Source organism: Eriocheir sinensis, chromosome 5 (genome assembly GCF_024679095.1).
Source record: "Eriocheir sinensis breed Jianghai 21 chromosome 5, ASM2467909v1, whole genome shotgun sequence".
Lineage (NCBI taxonomy): Eukaryota > Metazoa > Arthropoda > Malacostraca > Decapoda > Varunidae > Eriocheir > Eriocheir sinensis.
This window is the reverse complement of record NC_066513.1, coordinates 1,962,922-1,970,514: the sequence shown is the minus strand read 5'-3', so window position 1 is coordinate 1,970,514 and position 7,593 is coordinate 1,962,922. Positions and strand designations below refer to the sequence as shown.

The window sequence follows — 7,593 nt, the reverse complement described above, 5'->3', positions numbered from 1 at the left end:
ACAACCAAAGTCTGCCAACGCGTTACTCTATACAACCAATGCCCACCAATGCGTTACTCTATACAACCAAAGTCTGCCAACACGTTACTCTATACAACCAATGCCCACCAACGCGTTACTCTATACAACCAAAGTCTGCCAACGCGTTACTCTATACAACCAATGCCCACCAACGCGTTACTCTATACAACCAAAGTCTGCCAACGCGTTACTCTATACAACCAAAGTCTGCCAACGCGTTACTCTATACAACCAAAGTCTGCCAACGCGTTACTCTATACAACCAAAGTCTGCCAACGCGTTACTCTATATAACCAAAGTCTGTCAACGCGTTACTCTATACAATCAAAGTCTCCCAACGCGTTACTCTATACAACCAAAGTCTGCCAACGTGTTACTCTATACAACCAAAGTCTGCCAACGCGTTACTCTATACAACCAAAGTCTGTCAACGCGTTACTCTATACAACCAAAGTCTGCCAACGCGTTACTCTATACAACCAAAGTCTGCCAACACGTTACCCTATACAACCAATGCCCACCAACGCGTTACTCTATACAACCAAAGTCTGCCAACACGTTACTTTATACAACCAATGCCCACCAACTCGTTACTCTATACAACCAAAGTCTGTCAACACGTTACTGTATACTATCAATATCTGTTAGTGTTACTCTATACAGTACAACCAATGCCCACCAACTAGTTACTCTATACAACCAAAGTCTGTCAACACGTTACTGTATACTATCAATATCTGTTAGTGTTACTCTATACAGTACAACCAATGCCCACCAACTAGTTACTCTATACAACCAAAGTCTGCCAACGCGTTACTCTATACAACCAATGCCCACCAACGCGTTACTCTATACAACCAAAGTCTGCCAACACGTTACTCTATACAACCAGTGCCCACCAACGCGTTACTCTATACAACCAAAGTCTGCCAACGCGTTACTCTATACAACCAATGCCCACCAACTAGTTACTCTATACAACCAAAGTCTGCCAACGCGTTACTCTATACAACCAATGTCCACCAACGCGTTACTCTATACAACCAATGCCCACCCACGCGTTACTCTATACAACCAAAGTCTGCCAACGCGTTACTCTATACAACCAAAGTCTGCCAACGCGTTACTCTATACAACCAAAGTCTGCCAACGCGTTACTCTATACAACCAAAGTCTGTTAACGCGTTACTCTATACAACCAAAGTCTCTCGCCGCGTTTAGTCATTTTGCGGTTGGAAGATAAAACTGTTGCGACCCTTGGGAGAAAGTAGCTGTTTCCGATTCACGGCACAAGAGACAAAGGGCCATAAAAAACGTAAAATGAAAATGCCCACGACAAGCTCCTCTCATCAAGACGGTCAGAGAGGATAACGAAACGAAAATGATAGATTTGGTCCTGAAAGTTCCTCGACACTTCTCTCTTGAAAGAATTTATATTGAAGAAGAAAATACAGTAGTGGCAGTACAAAGGAAATTCAGGATATAATAGAACTAAAGAAAAAAGGTGATATAATAAAACAATGAAAATACGGCAGAAAGAAATCAGTAGAAGAATATAAGTAATATAAAGGAGATACACAAGAAGATGACTGTAGAAGGAATTTAATTAAGAGTACTGAGTGACTGAGTGTGTGTGAGTGAATGAGTAGATGAGTGAGTAAGTGTGTGTGTGTGTGTGTGTGTGTGTGTGTGTGTGTGTGTGTGTGTGTGTGTGTGTGTGTGTATGGGTGAGTGAGTGAGTGGATAGGTGAGTGAATGAGTGGATGAGTGATTGAGTGAGTGGATGAGTGATTGAGTGAGTGGATGAATGAGTGAGTGAGTGAGTGGATGAGTGAGTGAGTGAGTGAGTGGATGAGTGAGTGAGTGAGTGAGTGGATGAGTGATTGAGTGAGTGGATGAGTGAGTGAGTGAGTGGATGAGTGATTGAGTGAGTGAGTGGATAAGTGATTGAGTGAGTGGATGAGTGATTGAGTGATTGAGCGAGTGAGTGAGTGGATGAGTGAGTGAGTGAGTGGATGAGTGAGTGAGTGAGTGGATGAGTGAGTGAGTGAGTGGATGAGTGAGTGAGTGAGTGAGTGGATGAGTGAGTGAGGAGGAGGATGAGTGGAGTGAGGAGGAGTGAGTGGATGAGTGGTGAGTGGATGAGTGAGGAGTGGATGAGGTGAGTGAGGATGGATGAGGAGTGAGTGGATGAGTGATTGAGTGGATGAGTGAGTGAGTGGATGGTGAGTGGTGGTGAGTGGTGGTGGAGGAGTGAGTGAGGTGGATGAGTGGTGGAGGGTGAGTGAGTGGGTGAGTGAGTGAGTGGATGAGTGAGTGAGTGACTGAGTGGATGAGTGAGTGAGTGTGTGGATGAGTGATTGAGTGGATGAGTGATTGAGTGGATGAGTGAGTGAGTGGATGAGTGAGTGAGTGAGTGAGTGAGTGGATGAGTGAGTGAGTGAGTGGATGAGTGAGTGGATGAGTGAATGAGTGAGTGAGTGGATGAGTGAGTGAGTGAGTGAGTGGATGAGTGAGTGAGTGAGTGAGTGAGTGGATGAGTGAGTGAGTGAGTGAGTGAGTGGATGAGTGAGTGGATGAGTGAGTGAGTGGATGAGTGAGTGGATGAGTGAGTGAGTGGCTGAGTGAGTGGATGAGGGGAGTGGATGAGGAGGTGGAGTGGAGTGGATGAGTGAGGAGTGAGTGAGTGGAGGAGGAGTGGATGAGAGATGGTGGATGAGTGAGTGAGTGGATGAGGAGGTGGATGAGGAGTGAGTGGATGAGTGGTGGAGTGGGAGTGAGTGAGTGGATGAGTGAGGAGTGGATGAGTGAGGAGTGAGTGGAGTGAGTGGAGTGAGTGAGTGGATGAGTGGTGGTGGATGAGTGGAGGAGGTGAGTGGATGAGGTGGAGGAGGAGGAGTGAGTGGTGGTGGAGGGAGGAGGAGGAGTGGTGGAGGAGTGAGTGGATGGAGTGGATGAGTGAGGAGTGGATGAGGAGTGAGTGGATGAGTGAGTGAGGATGGATGAGTGAGTGAGTGGATGGTGGAGTGGATGAGTGAGTGAGTGGATGAGGAGGAGTGGGAGGAGGGATGAGTGGAGGTGGATGGTGAGTGAGTGGATGAGTGAGTGAGTGAGTGGATGAGTGAGTGAGTGGATGGAGGGTGGAGTGAGTGGAGTGGATGAGGAGGAGTGAGTGGATGAGTGAGTGAGTGGATGAGGAGGTGGAGGAGTGAGTGGAGGAGGATGAGGTGGATGAGTGACTGGAGGAGGATGAGTGAGTGAGTGAGTGAGTGGATGAGTGAGGAGGAGGTGAGTGAGTGGAGGGAGGTGGAGGAGTGGAGGAGGTGGTGAGTGAGTGAGTGGAGTGAGTGAGTGGATGAGGTGAGGAGGAGGAGGTGAGTGAGGTGGAGTGGATGGATGGTGAGTGAGTGAGTGAGTGGATGAGTGAGTGAGTGGATGAGTGAGTGGATGAGTGAGTGAGTGGATGAGTGAGTGAGTGAGTGGATGAGTGAGTGAGTGGATGAGTGAGTGAGTGGATGAGTGAGTGAGTGGATGAGTGAGTGAGTGAGTGGATGAGTGAGTGGATGAGTGAGTGAGTGGATGAGTGAGTGAGTGAGTGGATGAGTGAGTGAGTGGATGAGTGAGTGGATGAGTGAGTGAGTGGATGAGTGGATGAGTGAGTGAGTGAGTGAGTGAGTGAGTGAGTGGATGAGTGAGTGAGTGGATGAGTGAGTGAGTGGATGAGTGAGTGAGTGAGCGAGTGAGTGAGCGAGTGCGTGAGTGAGCAAGTGAGGGAGGGAGGGAGGGAGGGAGAACACAAATACTGTGGACAGGGTATCTTGATCACTGTATAGTTTGTCAATCAACTTTAGAAGGAGTAAGTAGCGGGCTTTTTTTTCATTATTGTTTTCTTTTTTTTACGCCCTTGCACTGTCTCCTCTGCTGTAAAAAAATAATTATAATAAAAAAGTTGGGTCGGAGGACGGTGGCGAGGAGAGTGACTCGCTGAACTTGTAAGCTCCCAAAGTGACCACGGATGAAACGAAGAAAGATTGGAAAGTACTGAGCAGGGGCAGAGCAGGTGGCCTACTGCTACAAAATTGAAAAACTGAGGCAATTTCAATCTTAATGTACTAATACTTAATATATACAAAATGCTCGGAGATTCACAAAGTTCCTAAGGCTTGGAAGAACGCCACCACAAATGAATTAAATCTTCTCATTGTAACTTTTTTTTACAACAAAGAAGACAGCTCAAGGGCACACAAAAAAGGAAACAATAATAAAAAAAAAGCCCGCTACTCGCTGCTCCTAAAAAGAATCCAAGGAGGAGGCCGAAAGAGGGGTCAATTTCGGGAGGAGAGATGCCCTGATACCCTCCTTACATCTTTCGTCTGCCAGTGTGGGTCTTATTCACGATGGAAGAAAAATGATGGCTACAACATGGAGAAATAGAAAGCGAGCATTAAGTATTAGAGATCTAGACGAATGTTCAGGATATTTTAATGACTAAGGAATAGGAAATGGAATAGGGCAGCCGTATCATGCTTAGAACTGATGATGTATTGAAGGTAAAAGTTATAGTGGCAACCTAAAAATTGTGTGTCAGGGCAGGCAGAGGACCAGGTGGGGAGATAAAATTAGATTCTCCCTCGAACCAGGACACGGAGTACACGAACATCAGAGAAAACCCTTTAGTCGGTATTATAAGAGACTTTCTCTTCTCACATCAGCTACTTCTAAAGGTCAAAGAGAGGGTCAGTCGGGTTCTAATGCGTGTTTCTTTAGGTTCATGGTACAGAAGAAGGGTCAAACTACAACCAGGGTCATAAAACTACTCCTGGAAATACCCATAACTCCTACGAAAGCCTTGTCAAATAGGTGTTCTTGGGCGACGAAATGTTTTATGATACGACCCTTTTGTCCTTTGATGGCTGGAGATGATGAGAAAGGAGATAGAGCATACAGAGACAGTACAAGTCATATACAGGTAATCCCATATACAGACGAATGGAAATACATATCCAAAATACAGTTCGAAGGAAATAAAAAAAAAATAAATACAATAGAGTGGACTTACAAAATATAAATAGAGCAACAGTAGAAAGGAAAATCAGAAAAACATTTGAAAAACCAGAAGGAAATTACCAAGAGAAATAAAGGAAAAGGGAATAAACTCAAGTAAGAGAAATTCAATAGAAAAGAGAGAGAGAGAGAGAGAGAGAGAGAGAGAGAGAGAGAGAGAGAGAGAGAGAGAGAGAGAGAGAGAGAGAGAGAGAGAGAGAGAGAGAGAGAGAGAGAGAGAGAGAGAGAGAGAGAGAGAGAGAGAGAGAGAGAGAGAGAGAGAGAGAGAGAGAGAGAGAGAGAGAAAAAAAAAAAATCAGCAAAAGAGTGGAGAAACTACGAAATAAAAATACAAAAAAAAAAAAATTCAGTAGAAGAGAGATAAGAAAATACAGAAGAAAATATACAGAAGAAAGAAAACAGAATAAAAAAAATTGACGTGCAGTAACTATCCTCGCGCCAGCCCTGCGTGTTCGAGACTGAAACAATGTCTGGGAGTTGGACGGTGAGTGACACCTAACCCCCACGCACCTTCATACACAAAAATAAACAGACACACAAGAGATAGTTAAATAATAAATGCCTCAACAACACACAAAGGAAGGGTAAAGGCTGCACAAATTGAAGACCGCTTGAAGGAGCCAATTTCGTCAAAACAGAGAGAGGGAGGCAGACTGTGATCTCTCAAACACACACACAAAAATCCTCCTCTATTTCTCTCCATCTATGTCTATCGATGAATCTATCCATCTATGTGATATAAATAGAAAGTAAATATACGTGTTCCATGAATTTAACTATTTATCTCCTTCTGTATCTATCCATCGAGCAATTGTCCATCTGTCATGTCAATACGAAGTAGGTAAATGTGTGTTTCTAATGAATAATTCTCTCTCATTTTCCCTCCCTATCTATCTAGCAGTCTATCCATCTTGTGATATCTTTAGAAAGTAATTATATGTGACCCCTGAATATCATTAATTCTCTCAATCTAAATCTATTCATTCTATCCATCTCTGCGACATAGCTATAAAGTCAATGGGTCCCCCGAATTCCACTTTTCTCTCCCTCTATACCTATTAATCTATCAATCTATTCATTTCTGCAATATAATAAAAAACTAAATGTATGTGTTTCCTAAATAATCTGGCAGTTGCAAGTTCATATTTTATTTTCAAAACCTAAAGAACGATTCACAGTCTAAGGAAACACACTCATCCCACTCATGGTTCCAATTTTTAAGCATCACGCATGACATACACGATTCCGGTACAAGGATTCTAACTCCTTACACCAGGATTTCGCTACCTTAAGCTAAACTTGCATTCTATATGACACTCATGACTTATCCCTTTATTTTGTTTTGTTTTGTTTTTAGTTTCCCAGGAAAGTTGGAAAGTTTCGTTTAGTCGGCGCAACATCTGTGGTCATATGCCGGAGAGAGACAGAAGGGGAAGGAATTATAGGAGAAGGGAACAGATCCCATTAAACGGGACACAACCCCCGATTAATACCTGGTACCCATTCACTGCTGGGTGGACAGGGGCGTAGGGTATCGGAAAAGCCGCCCAAATTTTTTCCCACTCCGCCCGGGAATCGAACCCGGGCTCTCTCGGTTGTAAGCCAAGTGTGCTAACCACTGCACCACAAAGCCCCCCTAGTTTCTCAGGAGCCTAGAATCAAATCACTAGAGTCAGAGAGAGGAAGCGTGTGTCCTCACCATTCAGCGCGTGGGACGTCTGTGTATTCTTAGACTGAGGAATGATTAACGCCGCGCCATCACACATTCATCGCCCAGAAAGGCCCTCAGAGCAGCCTTCAGATCCAGCCTCCGCACCAAGACAGACGGACGGATGAAAAACGACAAAAACGACCTACTCTCCTCCTCCTCCTACTGTTACTACTATTGTTACTACTATTCTTATTCTGTTATTCCTCCTTCTCCTTCTCCTCCTACTCCTCCACGCACTCCTACTCCTTTTATTTCTTACTGTAATTTCATACCTTCTCCTTTGAATGAATGCATGCGAAAGAGTGTGAGAGAGAGACAGAGAGACAGAGAGAGAGAGAGAGAGAGAGAGAGAGAGAGAGAGAGAGAGAGAGAGAGAGAGAGAGAGAGAGAGAGAGAGTGTGTGTGTGTGTGTGTGTGTGTGTGTGTGTGTGTGTGTGTGTGTGTGTGTGTGTGTGTGTGTGTGTGTGTGTGTGTGTGTGTGTGTGTGTGTGTGTGTGTGTGTGTGTGTGTGTGTGTGTGTGCGTGTGTGTGTGTGTGTGTGTGTGTGTGTGTGTGTGTGTGTGTGTGTGTGTGTGTGTGTGTGTGTGTGTGTGTGTGTGTGTGTGTGTGTGTGTGTGTGTGTGTGTGTGTGTGTGTGTGTGTGTGTGTGTGTGTGTGTTGTGTTTGTGTTGTGTGTGTGTTGTGTTTGTGTTGTGTGTGTGTTGTGTGTGTGTGTGTGTGTGTGTGTGTGTGTGTGTGTGTGTGTGAAACTGAAATTGATTATAATTTATTTCTTAGACTTTTGTTACAAAAGTATG

The 7,593-nt window shown here is 44.5% G+C and overlaps 1 non-coding gene across 1 annotated transcript; it reads right to left on the bottom strand.

Annotated features, from left to right (window-relative positions):
• Positions 1-6,644: 6,644 nt before the first annotated feature.
• Positions 6,645-6,718, bottom strand: Trnav-uac (transfer RNA valine (anticodon UAC)). Its single transcript has one exon. It is a non-coding gene; the product is annotated as a tRNA-Val (tRNA).
• Between the last annotated feature and the right edge of the window lie 875 nt (positions 6,719-7,593).